This window comes from Aquila chrysaetos, chromosome Z (assembly GCF_900496995.4).
Source record: "Aquila chrysaetos chrysaetos chromosome Z, bAquChr1.4, whole genome shotgun sequence".
Lineage (NCBI taxonomy): Eukaryota > Metazoa > Chordata > Aves > Accipitriformes > Accipitridae > Aquila > Aquila chrysaetos.
This window is the reverse complement of record NC_044030.1, coordinates 53,343,616-53,357,601: the sequence shown is the minus strand read 5'-3', so window position 1 is coordinate 53,357,601 and position 13,986 is coordinate 53,343,616.

The following is a 13,986-nucleotide window of genomic DNA, read 5'->3' as shown; positions in this document are numbered from 1 at the left end:
AGAAAATTTACCCTATCCTAGCCAAAACCAGGACACCTGTCAATGCCTATATGCTTTGAGAGAAGCATAGAGTGGTAAATGTACTATTAAGCTGCTTATAAACCTGACAGGTAATGAAGTTGACTTACCAAGTGGGAGTTCTATTCAAGAAGTCATGTGATTTCTATCCTGTTAAAAACAACTACTGGAAATGTTGACATTTTTTTTTTAATTTCAGTGTGGGTTGGTTGTTTTTGGTTTTGTTTTTGGTTCTGTTTTTAGAATTTATTAGAACAGTTACTTTTGAAAATTCAATTTTTGGTTCCTTTTTTCCTTTTCTAATCTTTTGGTTTGTCCACCCATCTGGCAGAATGAAACCTACATTGATAGCTATGTTTCACTCCCATTAATCCTTTCTGTGTTTTTCATTTGTCATTTCTGTACTCCAGAAACCTTCAAAATTTCCTAGCCTATGAAAAGTGATGTTCTGGAAACTAGTGAGTGTTTCAGATCTGAAGGGGAGGAATGGAGGTTGCAAAATACATTTCAGAAAAAAACTCAGAACATCATTAGTTGCCTGTATAAAGTGGAAAAAGAAAAACAAGCCAAAAAAAAAGACAAATTTTCACACGTGAAATTCCAAAATCTTTAAGAATTGAAATTTACCACAAAAATATTTTCCAAAGAATACACCTATGTGCCTTCTCTGTGTCATGGAATGGAAACATACTGATGTTACCAGTATACTTACTTTTTTCACCCTTTAATGTCTGTACTGTTTTTGTTGTAGACATTGGTGTACATAACACCTATACTTGATGAACGCTGTGCATTCCTTTGCACAACAACTTCCTAATATTTTCAGCAGCAAATAGAAAGTCAGTTTGCTTGGCTCAATGGATTCAATCATAACTTGTCCTTCAAAGAAAGAATCATCTCAGGGAGAAGAAAAGTTGTGACATGATGCACATCAGATGAGAAAGAAGATACTTTTGCCTTTGCTTTTATAGGCGCTGTAGTCTATTACTTATTATAGATGCCTTATTTCACAGTGTTTTCCTCAGACTGTGTTGATTGAGTTGCATTTTGTCTATTGCACACCCAGCTTACAGTTAATGGAGAGGCAATTAAAACACATTATAAGTAACTCTTTTGGGAACACCCTACTGGGAATTTAAGATATACACCTCAATCTGTGCATTAAGATTTGCTTCTTTTGTACACCCCTTTCCCTACCTGTGTGGAAGAACACAACTGTCAAACTGACTGTGTAACTAAACAATTCTTTAACAAACCAAAGCACACTGAAACAACCTCAGGCTTGTCTCACAAAGTTATTAGAGTGCAGCATAGGACACAGACTTGTAAGTCAAGTTCTGGACAGATACCTGTGAATAAGAGATGCCTTTGCCAATGTTTGATTTGTGCTCAGAATATCAGTAGGTGCACCACAAGCACCCTAATGGACCTAAAGAGACACAGATCAACTATGCAATATTGAAAGAAATAAAGGAAAAAAAGAAAAAAAAGAAAAAAAGGAAAAAAAAAATAAAAAAGGAATATAGATAATGTGAAAGTAAAAGCATTTTAATCCACCCTGTTAACTTTTCTTTAAACAAAGACTGAAAAAAAACAGAGATGAAGGCAAGGGACTCCTCAAACTAAACAGAAGAGCAAGCTGTGGAAAAAAAATGCTGTCTCTTCATGAGCTATTCTGAAGCAAAACAAAATTGAAAAGAAGATTTGAAACCTAATGAAATGGCATACTTATGCCTATTACTAGATGTAAATACAAAATATTTTGCAATCTGGGATTGCCATTCTAGACAACTCATTACATATTTTTGTACTGTTCATTGCTACTTACTAGGTATATTACAATGTGCTGGATACTTCATCCTGCAGCTGTGAAGTGTTTACCTGGTTATCCTGGCCTCCTTTGAGAATTTTACATACAAATCATGGATTAAACTTTTACGAAGACATGGTATTAGACAGTGGACATGTGGTTTTGTTTGAAGCTATAGGCAGGAAAAAATGAAAGTAAGTTAAAAAAAATTAACAATAAACCCTTTAAAATTCTGGATATAACAACAACTGGAGACCCTGCAGACTGGCTTAGAAAACCTCTGAGAATATAAAATCATAGAACAGAATCAGAGAATGGCTTGGGTTGAAAGCTTTCTTGAAGATCATCTAGTTTCAACCCCCCTGCCATGGGCAGGGACACCTTCCACCCAGGTCTTCTTTTTTTCCTTTTAAAAATGGGGGTTGTGTTTCCCCTTTTCCAGTCAGGGGGAACTTCCCTGGACTGCCATGACTTCTCAATATGATGTATAGTGGCTTAGCCATTTCATCTGCCATTTCCCTCAGGATCTGTGGATGCATCTCGTCTGGTCCCATGGACTTGTGCACCTTCAGTTTCCTTAGATGGTCTCAAACCTGATCTTCTCCTACAGTGGGCAGTTCTTCATTCTCCCAGTCCCTGCCTTTGCCTTCTGTGACTTGGGCAGTGTAGCTGGAGAACTTGTTCATGAAGACTGAGGCAACAAAGTCGTTGAGTAACTCTGCCTTCTCCATGTCCTGGCTAACCAGGTTTCCTGTTTCCTTCCAGAGAGGGCCCACATTTTCCCTAGTCTTTCTTTTATCACTGATGTACCTACATAAGCTTTTCTTGTTGCCCTTGATGTCCCGGGCCAGATTTAATTCTGTCAGAGCTTTGGCTTTCCTAACCTGATCCCTGGCAGCTCGGACAGTTTCTCTGTATTCCTCCCACACTACCTGTTCTTGCTTCTACCCTTTGTAGGCTTCCTTTTTGTGTTCCAATTTGTCCAGCAGCATCTTGTTCATCCATGCAGGCCTCCTGGCATTTTTGCCTGACTTCCTCTTTGTTGGGATGCATCACCCCTGATCTTGCAGGAGGTGACCCTTGAATATTAAGCAGCTTTCTTGGGCCCCTCTTCCCTCCAGGGCTGTATCCCATGGTACCCTACCAAGCAGATCCCAGAAGAGGCCAAAGTCTGATCTCTTGAAGTCCAGGGTAGTGAGCTTGCTGTGTGCTCTCCTGGCTGCTCTAAGGGTCTTGAACTCCACCACTTCACGGTCACTGCAGCTAAGGCTGCCCTTGAGCTTCAAATTCCCCACCAGACCCTTCTTGTTGGTGAGAACAAGTTCCAGCATAGCACCTCTCCTCGTTGCTTCCTCTATCACTTCAAGAAGAAGGTTGTCATTAACACATTCCAGGAACCTCCTGGATTGCCTATGCCCTGCTGTGTTGTCCCTCCAACAGATATCAAGCTGGTTGAAGTCCCCCATAAGGACCAGGGCTTGTGAATGTGAGGCTGCTCCCATCTGTCTATAGAGGCTCTCATCTGTTCAATCTGCCTGGTCAAGTGGCCCGTAGCAGACCCCCACTATAATGTCACTTGTCCCTGCCCTTCCTTTAATCCTGACCCATAGGCTCTCGGTCAGCTCCTCATCCATCCCCAGGTGGAGCTCCATAGACTCCAGCTGGTCATTGACATAGAAAGCAACACCCCCACCTCGTCTCCTCTGCCTCTCCTTCCTGAAGAGTCTGTATACTTCCATTCCAACACTCCAGTCATAGAAGCCATCCCACCACGTCTCCATGATGCCAATAAGATATGACAGGATTAAGAAAGGTAATGAGAAGGGGCAGGGAAAACAACATATTATGCTGTATCTCTGCTGCCTGGCAAAAGTGAAATGCTGGAGAACATTTGTATCTCATACATACATTTCCACTATATTTTGTAAATGAAATCTTAAACATAATCCTGTAGTTGTAAAAGAAGCAAAATCTGTACTGACTTCAAGGTCTGCCGCAGTGTTTCCTCTGGTAAGTAATTTATTAATTTGTATATTTTAAATAACTTCAAAAAGTCTTATTTCATTTAGCAAATATTTAAAGGAAAAGGATTTGGCCAGTAGAGGGGATGAACATGGAGCATATAGAGGAGCTGAAGCAGTAATTTTGTCCCTAAACAAGACACATTATGCTAGTAGGTAAGAGTATCAGAGATAAGTCACCTGATTTCTACACTATTGGAAAATGCAAGGAAAATTTTCACTCAATGAACAAATAAAGTTATTTTGAAGATTTAAGACATACTAACTCATAAGGAAAGAAAGTTGAGCTAAAAGCACAGTTCACAGTATTCATTGATGCTTGAAGGTTTTAACTGACCTTTGGTTAACCTTGAGCCTTGCTAACCTGAAGTTTGGGTAATTGGGGTTGCTGAACAACAAGAGAAAACTTAGACTCAAAAACTAACCTTAAGTGACTGAATTAGCAAAGGTCACTCTTTTCTTCTTCATTTCCTACCACAGACTGAGTGGAGATAGTCAGGGTATCTTTATTATGGCTAGGTACATTCAGAACTACAGATATGCAGATGAGACCTGTGTATCCATTCATAAGAACAGAATTAAGAAGGTGAATAAAATGCAATAGCTACAGGAGAAAAATTTTCTTTCGTAACAGATGTAGACCTAGTTCCCTCCCACCTTTCCCCCCTCAATAATTATTTCAGGTTGAAAAAAGCTTACTAAAAGTGTATTGAGAACCATATTTTTTGTTAGTAAAGGGAGAAGAGATGGAACTTAGCTAACAATGAATTCAGGAACTATGTGATTTATAGTTTCTTTGACTTCATAGAAATTTCAAAAGAGCTTCTTAGTGTTGATGCATACGGGACATTCCAGTTACTTCTGGTCGCACGTACCTGGCTTCTCTGGTGGTATGACTGTACAAAGGTCAGATTTTACTCTGGCATTTTCTGAGATTTCTAGATTATGTTTTCTGTCAGATTTTGAAAAACAAAAATAGGACCAGTACAATGTATTGGTGGCTGTGCAAGACCAAAGGAAATGCCACTCAGAGGACTAATAAAGCAATTTCAACTTTTCCCCAGTATATAATAAAATGTTACACCATAACATATGTTCTCCTTGTAAACTGTTTTTAAAAAATGCAATTAATTTTAAAGAAATGTTGGATTTCATGTTCTATGAGTATATAGATAAACAATGAAAAGTATTTTAAGTGTTAGGCATTATAGCCATAGAACATGGAGAGTTTGCATACTTTCCCAGGAAGATTTAATCACACCAAGCAGTGTTGGTTTATCATAGTATCATTTCTTCATCTATTTGTATGACAGGGTATGCAATGCATTTGTTTGTACCCACTGCTGTTTTATGTATCCAGACTCGGAAATGGATGCCAACTCTTGGAGAATAACTAAGCAGCAGGCCAAAGAATTCCTATAACTTAGTGTTTAGCACCTTGTATCTTAGTCCTGCAGATTCCTACCTTGCTCTGCTGTGGCTTTCATGCACAGCATTTATAACTCTCACTGTGCTATTTACTTGACCTTTTCTTTGCAATTTCCTTCTAGCTTTACACTTAAACCTTGCTCTCCCTCGGTCCTTTGTCATATGATCAGGGAGCTATGGGTAGAGATGAATAAACCACATGCCTGCAGACCATGCCTTAGATCTTCTTTTGGACTTTCCCAAATGAAGTTTCTTCCTGAGCCTCAAAATTCAATGCACCAGGCTACACAGTAAGTATCTGACTTCCAGGTGTGATTTTAGGTGTTCTTAAGGACCATTAAGTACACAAGAGTCATCTTCTGAAAATACTGAGGGATTGATTTGTATGTAAATTAACTGTTTTGAATGTCCTCTCTACAGGACTGTCAAGGCTGGTGCATGTAAATCCATACTCCTTCACCCTTGCAAACGCTTTGTGATTTTTGACCTGCATTTTTGTTGACATATGTGACTATTGTGAATGAAATCTTCCCTGGCAGCACTCATTTTCAGAAGAGGAAACAGACAACATTCACAAACCTGAATACAACAGCCAAGAAGGAAACCCATATTTAGGTAGGTAATTACTGTACAAGAAGACTTGTTTTCAAAGGTGGTGATCAGGGAAATAAACAGCAGAAGCTGCTCTACCCTCCTAAAATTAGGTTGGTTTTGACATGTCTTAACAAGAATGTAACTGAGTAACTTTACGCTTTTTTTGCTGTTACTAGATCTCAGCAAAACTTAACCTTTGGCTTTGTTGGTTCTGCACAAACATTTTATTCAGATTTATCCATGTAGATTTGTGCCCTCCTTGTTAATTTTTGCTTTGAGTTTAAGGTTTAAACTCAGACTTTCAAAGCAAAATTGCTGAGTGTCACCTGGTTTAATGTCGAAACCTTGAAAATCTGCATATTTCACATCATGCAAAATCATAATGTGACCCACTTTCAATACAATTAATTAACTGAAAGTAAAATGTTGGGTTTTTTTGTTTTTTGTTTTTTTTTCCCTTGCAATATGAAGATTATGCAGAAGCTCATTCTTAATTAATCTTTAGAGCTCAGCAATATTTGGGCCATCCTCTTTTCTGGACATCCTAACATTTTTCAGCATGCAGTTAGCCTTCCTCACTTTCAGTAAGGGACTTTCTTTTTCCATCCAATAATTTGAGATTACAGTAGCTGAACAGGGAAATGCTACGGGCCTCATTATTTCTTTTGACAAGCCTCATTGATTTCAGTGCTACATGACCATTAATTGCTAGCAATATCTCCTAATCCAGGTGTAATTGATTAGCAGTTAGAGCTATTTTTCTGTTTCGTTTAAGAAACTACCCAACCTCATCAGAAAACCGTGATATCATTAATTCTGCTCTGCTGCTTTAAAGGAAATTAATAATCAATTTTCCTTCAGGTCTTCTTAATTTATACTGTAATAAGGACAAAACAGTCTATTTAGAATGGCAGGGAAATTATGTGGTAAAACAGATTCTTAAGCATTAACTGGAATCTTCTCTTTCATGGCACTGAGTTTAAAAAAACAAGAAGTAAGGATCAGTGCACTTTAAATCAACTGTAGAATCAATTATGCAAAATGCTGCAAGCACCCTCCTCATTTCCAGCACACCTTCATGACAATTGTATCGATCCTAGAGGCACATCTATAAACAAAAGGCTTTTGGGATAATTATGTTCACTTTTGACCTTTGGTGGACCAATACTAAAGATAAATCTTCCCAATTGCGAACAATAACTAGCACAAAAACATGTCTTCAGACTCAATGCCTTAATGATGTAATGGTCTTTAGCAAAACTGATTTCAGTGTGAGCATTTGGGCTGGAAACTGTACAAGATAAAGACCCTGGAACAGCTTTGCAAGAAGAGAATGGCGTCATTTTATCACTGTGTCAGCCTCATGTCTGCAACACATCAAGGAGATGAGTAGTAATCTGGTGTTTATTATCTCAAGCGCTTATGCAGTAATGGCTGAGGACTGATTAAAAAATGAGGTCTTAACCCATACTACATACCATAATTTTTGTGAATAATGATTTTTTTTTTCCTCTTTGATACTTTACTGATGTCTTGTGTCTATGCCAAGTCCTGCAGACTGTCCACGGAACTAGCACTTCTGTGCCTGTTTTGGTTTACACAACAGTCTGTAACCAGCAAAGCTCGGTGCTAATTAGTAAACCACATTGTTAATACCTTAAGCCCGGCTATCGAGGGGAAAAACCGCGTACCATGCTGCCCCCTGCTGGAGAAGAACCCGCTCACTGTCGCTGGTGCCTAACGCCAAGTGGAAGAAGATGTCACTTAAACGTGGAAAAAACAAACCACCCAGCAGTGGTAGGTATGGATTTACAATTCTGTTGGTTTTGGATTTGGTGGTTTTTTTTTTTTTCCTTTGGCTTGTGCATTCTTAAACGTCTTATGAATACTTAACTTCTTAATTGCAAGGTTGGTTGATGGGAAAGTAAGTTGTACGTTTGCTGGTTTCTGTAGCTGTGTGATGCAGGGTAATGTTGAAATCCAGATTTTAGCACTGAAATCATGTTCTCAATTTATTTTATGCAGTGAAATAAGAAAAACATTTCTTTTGTTTTCCCCACAAAAAACAGGTTAGTTCCCACTACAGAAAAAAAATCAGCATACTTTTCCAATGTTAATCAAAATGATGAATACTTAGTATAGGTTTCTATACATAGTGTATATGATAGTGAATCATATACTGAAGATAGTTATTGTGCTATTGATTTTCTGAAGGCACAGATACCAAGCGATACTGGATAGAGATAATGATCTAAAATCAATTGCTGACTAAAAATTGACTTATTGCTCACATATTGAGTACTCCCAGATAAAGACTATTTTTGGAGGAAAGAGGTTATACTGTAAGAAAACACTAACTGGTTTAATTTCTAATTTCTTTTAATGTCCTTAATTTCTTATTTCTTTAACTTCTGCTTTGATAACCTTTTGAAATCAAAACACAATAATTATGACTTGACTTTCCCACACCTTTCACCAATGTGTTTAGTCAAAAGTTTAAGGAAAGGTTGGTGCAAATTTCTGCTATTCTAACTTGAAAGTAGGCTTTATGTTCATGTTAGAAACAGGAAGGGTAACGAAGAAGGAAGATAGTCAATAAGTGGAACAGGCTGTGGTTTATCTCAATTTCCAAATGTTGCCAAAGACAACCTGAAAATGGCTGGAGTTAAACAATGCTGCAGTATCTCCTCAGACAGGAGGAGGGAAGACAAATAAATGAGCAGAGACCACAAATCCGAACAATTGTTGGAAAATATACTTCATAGCAGTCTGATGTCAGGGTAGGGAGAAAGGGACTCATGGCCCATACCTGTTGCACACAGATTTCCTGGCCACTTGCTGTCTGATCGGCGTGCTCCGTGGCTTATTCACCCAGTGCTGATCTATGAGAATAGTCTCTGGAAACACATTGTGGTGCAGCAGCTACCCATTTTCATTCAGCTAGCAGTCTCTTGCTCAGAGCTAACACACCTCAAAATTTGATTTAGATCTTAAGAGGCAACACACTGATTCCAGCTCATGCCTTTAAAGGCTCACCACTTTGACACACACCAAAGTGTGACTTAGCTGCCTTTGCCTTTTGGGTGGACTATGCCAGCCCTTTGCGCCTCGCTTTAACTTGTGCCCATCTGCTTCCCTCCACTCTGCTTAGTGGAGGGGAACATATGGCCCTGAGCACCTAACTCTGATTTCTTGCCACACCTTCAATTACATTGCCATATGTTCTAGTATCATACTGTAATTGCTGGTAGTTAGTGCTAGAAATACAAAAGGGGAATTTCACAAGCCAACAGGTTTACTTCTGCTATATAATAAAGCAGAAACAGCTGTCACTGTACCGTCCTCAGATAATCTCCTGACCTGCTCTGTACACAATGCTTTTGTAATTTTATGTATTTAAAATCGTGCAATCATTCTTTGCTCATTATTTCACTCTTCATCACTTTAAAACAAGCAAAGAGAAAGCCTATTTTCACATTGTTCTGTTACTTCGGTTTATCTCTGTACCCCACTATTCTCCATGGGAACCTTTCTTGGTCCCTGTTACTAGGGACAATATATATCAGAGGTATCAGAGAATAATGCAACTATTTAATTTTACAAGGATTTTATATTCTAGGGAATGCTTTGCTGATTTAACTACATTACACTGCTGCCTAACTGAGAAGAGCTAAAACCCACTGTTTTTGCTGTAATAAGTAGGACAGTACTCCCTGTGATATTTTTGCATTGCGAGCATATGGTTGCAGTTTAGAAAATCTACTGGAAGAACATTTGTGCAATGTGCAAGCACTCTGGATTTCTATTATTCATGGTGACAGTATAAAAGCTTCCACCTCCTCTAACTCATGTTTAGTGCTGTCTGGCATTTTTTTTTTTCTTTTTTTTTCTTTTTTTTTTTTTTTAAGCATGAAAATGAAGACATCTTAAAAATTAAACTGTAACCCTAGGGAAAACTCTCAGTATGGATACCAGAGCACAAGCTCAGTTGCTGGATTACAGTAAGCATGCAAACCAGGTGACAATCCAAAAATGAGTCACTTGGGGCACAAGCGAAGCAACATGCAACCAGCAATATATTAGTTTATTTTAAAATGGTGGTTCACCCAAAATGAGTCTTTACACAGGAACACATATATCAATTTCAGCAGTAATCTGTTTTACATCCGAGGTGGAAACTAGTATAAGAGGAAAGGACAATTTATTTCACAATAGGCCTTGCTTTCTAGCGTCCTATTTATCTGTGCGTTTACACCTATACTTAATTTCTTCCTGAACGATATTATAAGTCTTCATGTTAGTTGATAGTCACTGAGCTTTCCAATTTTTAGTCTTAAAATGAGATGTCAGTTCTGTTATCAAGATGGTATTATCACAAAGCCATCTCTTTCATTGTCCTAATGTGTAATTCACAATTATGGTCGATTTAAGTGTTTTCTTTTGCCACTGCTTTATAAAGGCTATTTGCTGGTTCAGTCCAGAACCACTCATTCGATGTAGCATGCTGTCACTTAAATTAGAAACTTGACTACTTACTCATTTGACTCTCTGAGTTGCTGCCCTCTGCTGTTCTTCCTTCATAAGTTTAAGCAAATTGCCCTTTATGTTGGAAAGATGAGGGCTATTTCTTCAGCCCACCAGCTCTTGCATGGACCACAAAAGTTGTGTAATATCTGTGACAGTATATTATAATGGGCTGACATGCCAGGTAAGAATGTCTTCCAGATTGTCTTGCCTACATGGTTGATTTCTTTACTGTTTCTTTTAATCGTTTTGCTTAATTATTGCTTTGTGAGTAGGCATTTGAAGAAGTTTTTGATTTCAGTTCCCAAAGGGAGGTGAATCACTAGAATTTTGTAGCATATTATCTGACCATACATCCCACCTGCAAGATGCACCTTTAACCTCCAGGTTCCAGTTCTTGAGACTTCCATAAAGCCCTCCTTCATTGATACAATACTACAAATGTACAGCAGAAAAATATTTCCTGCCAGTGAAAGTTAGCTGCAGGAGACTTCACTGTCTTATTTTATTTTTTATTGCTATAGTCTTCATACTTCATTTGTTACTCTGAGCTTGATCTCTTCTCTTTTTCAAGAGTCATACCGCCTAGCTGTACTTGCCCATGCCCTGGATTTGAAGCATGAATCACTGTTGTGATGTTAACTCTTAACTCTATCAGGTTTATTGTTTAGTCTCCTGTAAACAAAATTCCATTTTGCACACACAGCTCATTTCTCAGTAGGTAGTAAACTCTTGTGGCACACACTCTTTGCAATCTGGCCATCCCTGGAGAATGAAGTATTTTATTCTCTACAGCATGCCTCCTGCTCAGTGATTTGCTGGATTGCCTGGCACCTTTTATTAGAGATGTGAAAATATCGTAACATGTTGATAGACTCTACTCCCAATCCACACAGCCATCTGTGATGTACTCTGCGAGGCCTGCCTTGCTTAGAGTATATTGTGGCATCACTGGCATACCTGGACAGCATCCACTCCTCAGAACAGATCACTAACAGTCCAATAGTGTGCATTATGGTGATTCAGATTTAGTTTCTTCATTATGTTTTTTAATAGTTTTTGATGAGACTGGCCACCCGTGAGTGCCACATCAACTGATGAAACTGTGCAGTTCCAAGAAGCTGTTCATGAGGCCTCTTCTTTTGACACAAGTGAAACAAAATTTTCCAGAACTCAGTGCTATGGCTTTATGCATAGGATTTCATGAATATATTTTCACTTATGCCTGGATGAAGACGGAACGGGAGAAAAGATTTTTATGACAGCTGAGAAACTCTGTTCTTAACAGGGATGGCTACATTCTTCCAATGGCTTAGGTAGTATGTATTTGATTACCTCTTGCCTGAGAAACTTTTCTGTATATGTGTAAGACCAAGAGCAAACATGGCTCAGTATAAGCAGGTAAGAGACATTGAAGTAATCCAGATTCTTCCCCAAATCTGTACCTTATGGACACTGTATATCCTAAATTACAGTGAAGCTTCTTTACCAGAAGGTTCTGGGGGTAGTGAAGGAAGTGTTGATGTGATGGTAGTGAAGAGGGAGGTCTCAAAATCCTGGAGACTGCAGGTTTGCTCTGGCCCATTATAGCTGGGAGAGGATGCATCAATCTTCCCCTTCAAGCATCAAGCTGGAGTGTCAAATTTGGCTTGCAAATTATTCCAGTGCTACAAAGAGATGATGAAGTCTAGCAGCAAAATCATTATTATCCAATACATCTAAATAAATGCAGTGCTCTGTTTGCACCCAGTAGATGCACATGGTAGTACATGAAAGAAAGACTGGAAGACTGCTGAAAGGGAAATCTATGAAACAACATGGACAGGAAAATGTAAAACACAGCCCACACAGTCTTTTGCCTAGTAAAGTAAGCAGATAGATAGATTTTCTTTTTAGACAGGTCTTGTAGTTCTCTTGATCCCCTGATTTATTGCAGGCAGTCCTGGAGTAAATGATCCTCTGACCACATTTGATTAAACAAGCAACCAATATGTAATGTCTCTTCAAGATTAAGTTTTTTTAAAAGAGTAAAATGAAATAAAGTAAAAATAAAAATAAAATGCTTTGGTTAATTCAGCTCAGAGCAACATCCTTTACCTCCTTTTTCATCCTCAGAGAAAAACCTTTTTGTGGGATTGGGTTTGCTTCTATTTTTTCTGGATGCCTAATGCAAAAGGACACTGATCTTTGTTGTATTCTCTGTACACCATAAAAATACCTATGAATTTATAGTAGTTACAAGACTGTCAGCTTTCTGCTCCATCAGCTCCAAAGAAATGCAATGGTATGATATAACATCTAGTAAATCTATTCAGTATTAGACAAAAGATCATTCATTATTGTACCAACATTTAATAACATCTGGGGCAAATCTGGCATAATTGTGATTGTTTGGAGTTGTGTCATTTTATTCTGGGTACCCCTTCAAATGAGGTGTTGTATACAAGGATACCTAAGTTAAAACTATATTAAGGTAAATATGTTATCTAGAAATATATATTATTTAACAGTCATGACCTCCAGGTAAGATGATACAATCAATTACCATAACTTTCAGTGATTACACAAACCATCTTCAGCTTTTACAAAATCAATAGTTAGATACGTTATTTAGACTAGATATGTTTCATTATACTTTGCCATTTTTAGTGAATTGGTTGATTAACCTTTTGTCTCACAAGACAGACTTGAGTCTTACTGCAAACATTTACCCTAATTTGCAGTGGCTTTTGGGTAAATGTAAATTCAGGTTCTATATTTCACAGTATCTTATGTGTGGAGCCTGAAGCTTATGCTACTTGCTTTATTTCATAAATTTCAGTGCAAGTTTTGTACAAGTAAAATAAAAAGGTCTGGGCCTTTTAATCTGACATACTAATGTCAGTGCTCCTTGGCTGCAGAATTACTTTCCTTTGGGGATTCAAAATATAGTGTCTTTTACAGTGTTAAAAATTAAATTAAATCTTATTTAATTAGTTGCACTTCTAATTAACTTCTATTCATTCCTATGCTGTTAGATTTGATGGGGGATTGTGGAGAGTATTACTGCTATAGTGCTCTGGAGTGCCTGTACTGAGGAAATATTTAAAACAAAGCAATGATTTACTACCTTTTATCTACTAAATTCCACAACATGGCAAGAAAACACTGGAAGAGACAGAGGAAGGGGAAATGGATTAAAGAACACCAACAGAATCATGCTGAAGAAATACTGGAGGCAGGCATATCCTCTGCTATACAGAACTGTGCTTCAGACAAAAGATTTGCCTTATTTTCCCAAATGGAAATTGGAATATTGAAAGAAAAGAAACTGCAAGAGTGACAGCAAATCTGTGACCACATTAGTCATTCTGTCAAGGATGGAAACATCTAGAAAGAAAAATAATAATTGCCAAAGAAAACAAACTCAGGCCTCAGCAGTTATAAATTGGCAGTGCTGTTTACTCCATGCGTTCTACCTAACATGTCCCAGCTGTGCACATGTCATTCAACTGTCCGACTTCGTCTATGCAGACTTTTCTTACTGAGGCACCTACCTAATCAGTTTGTGGAAGCACAGTACTCCATTTGTTCAATTTGGCTGCATAGAGG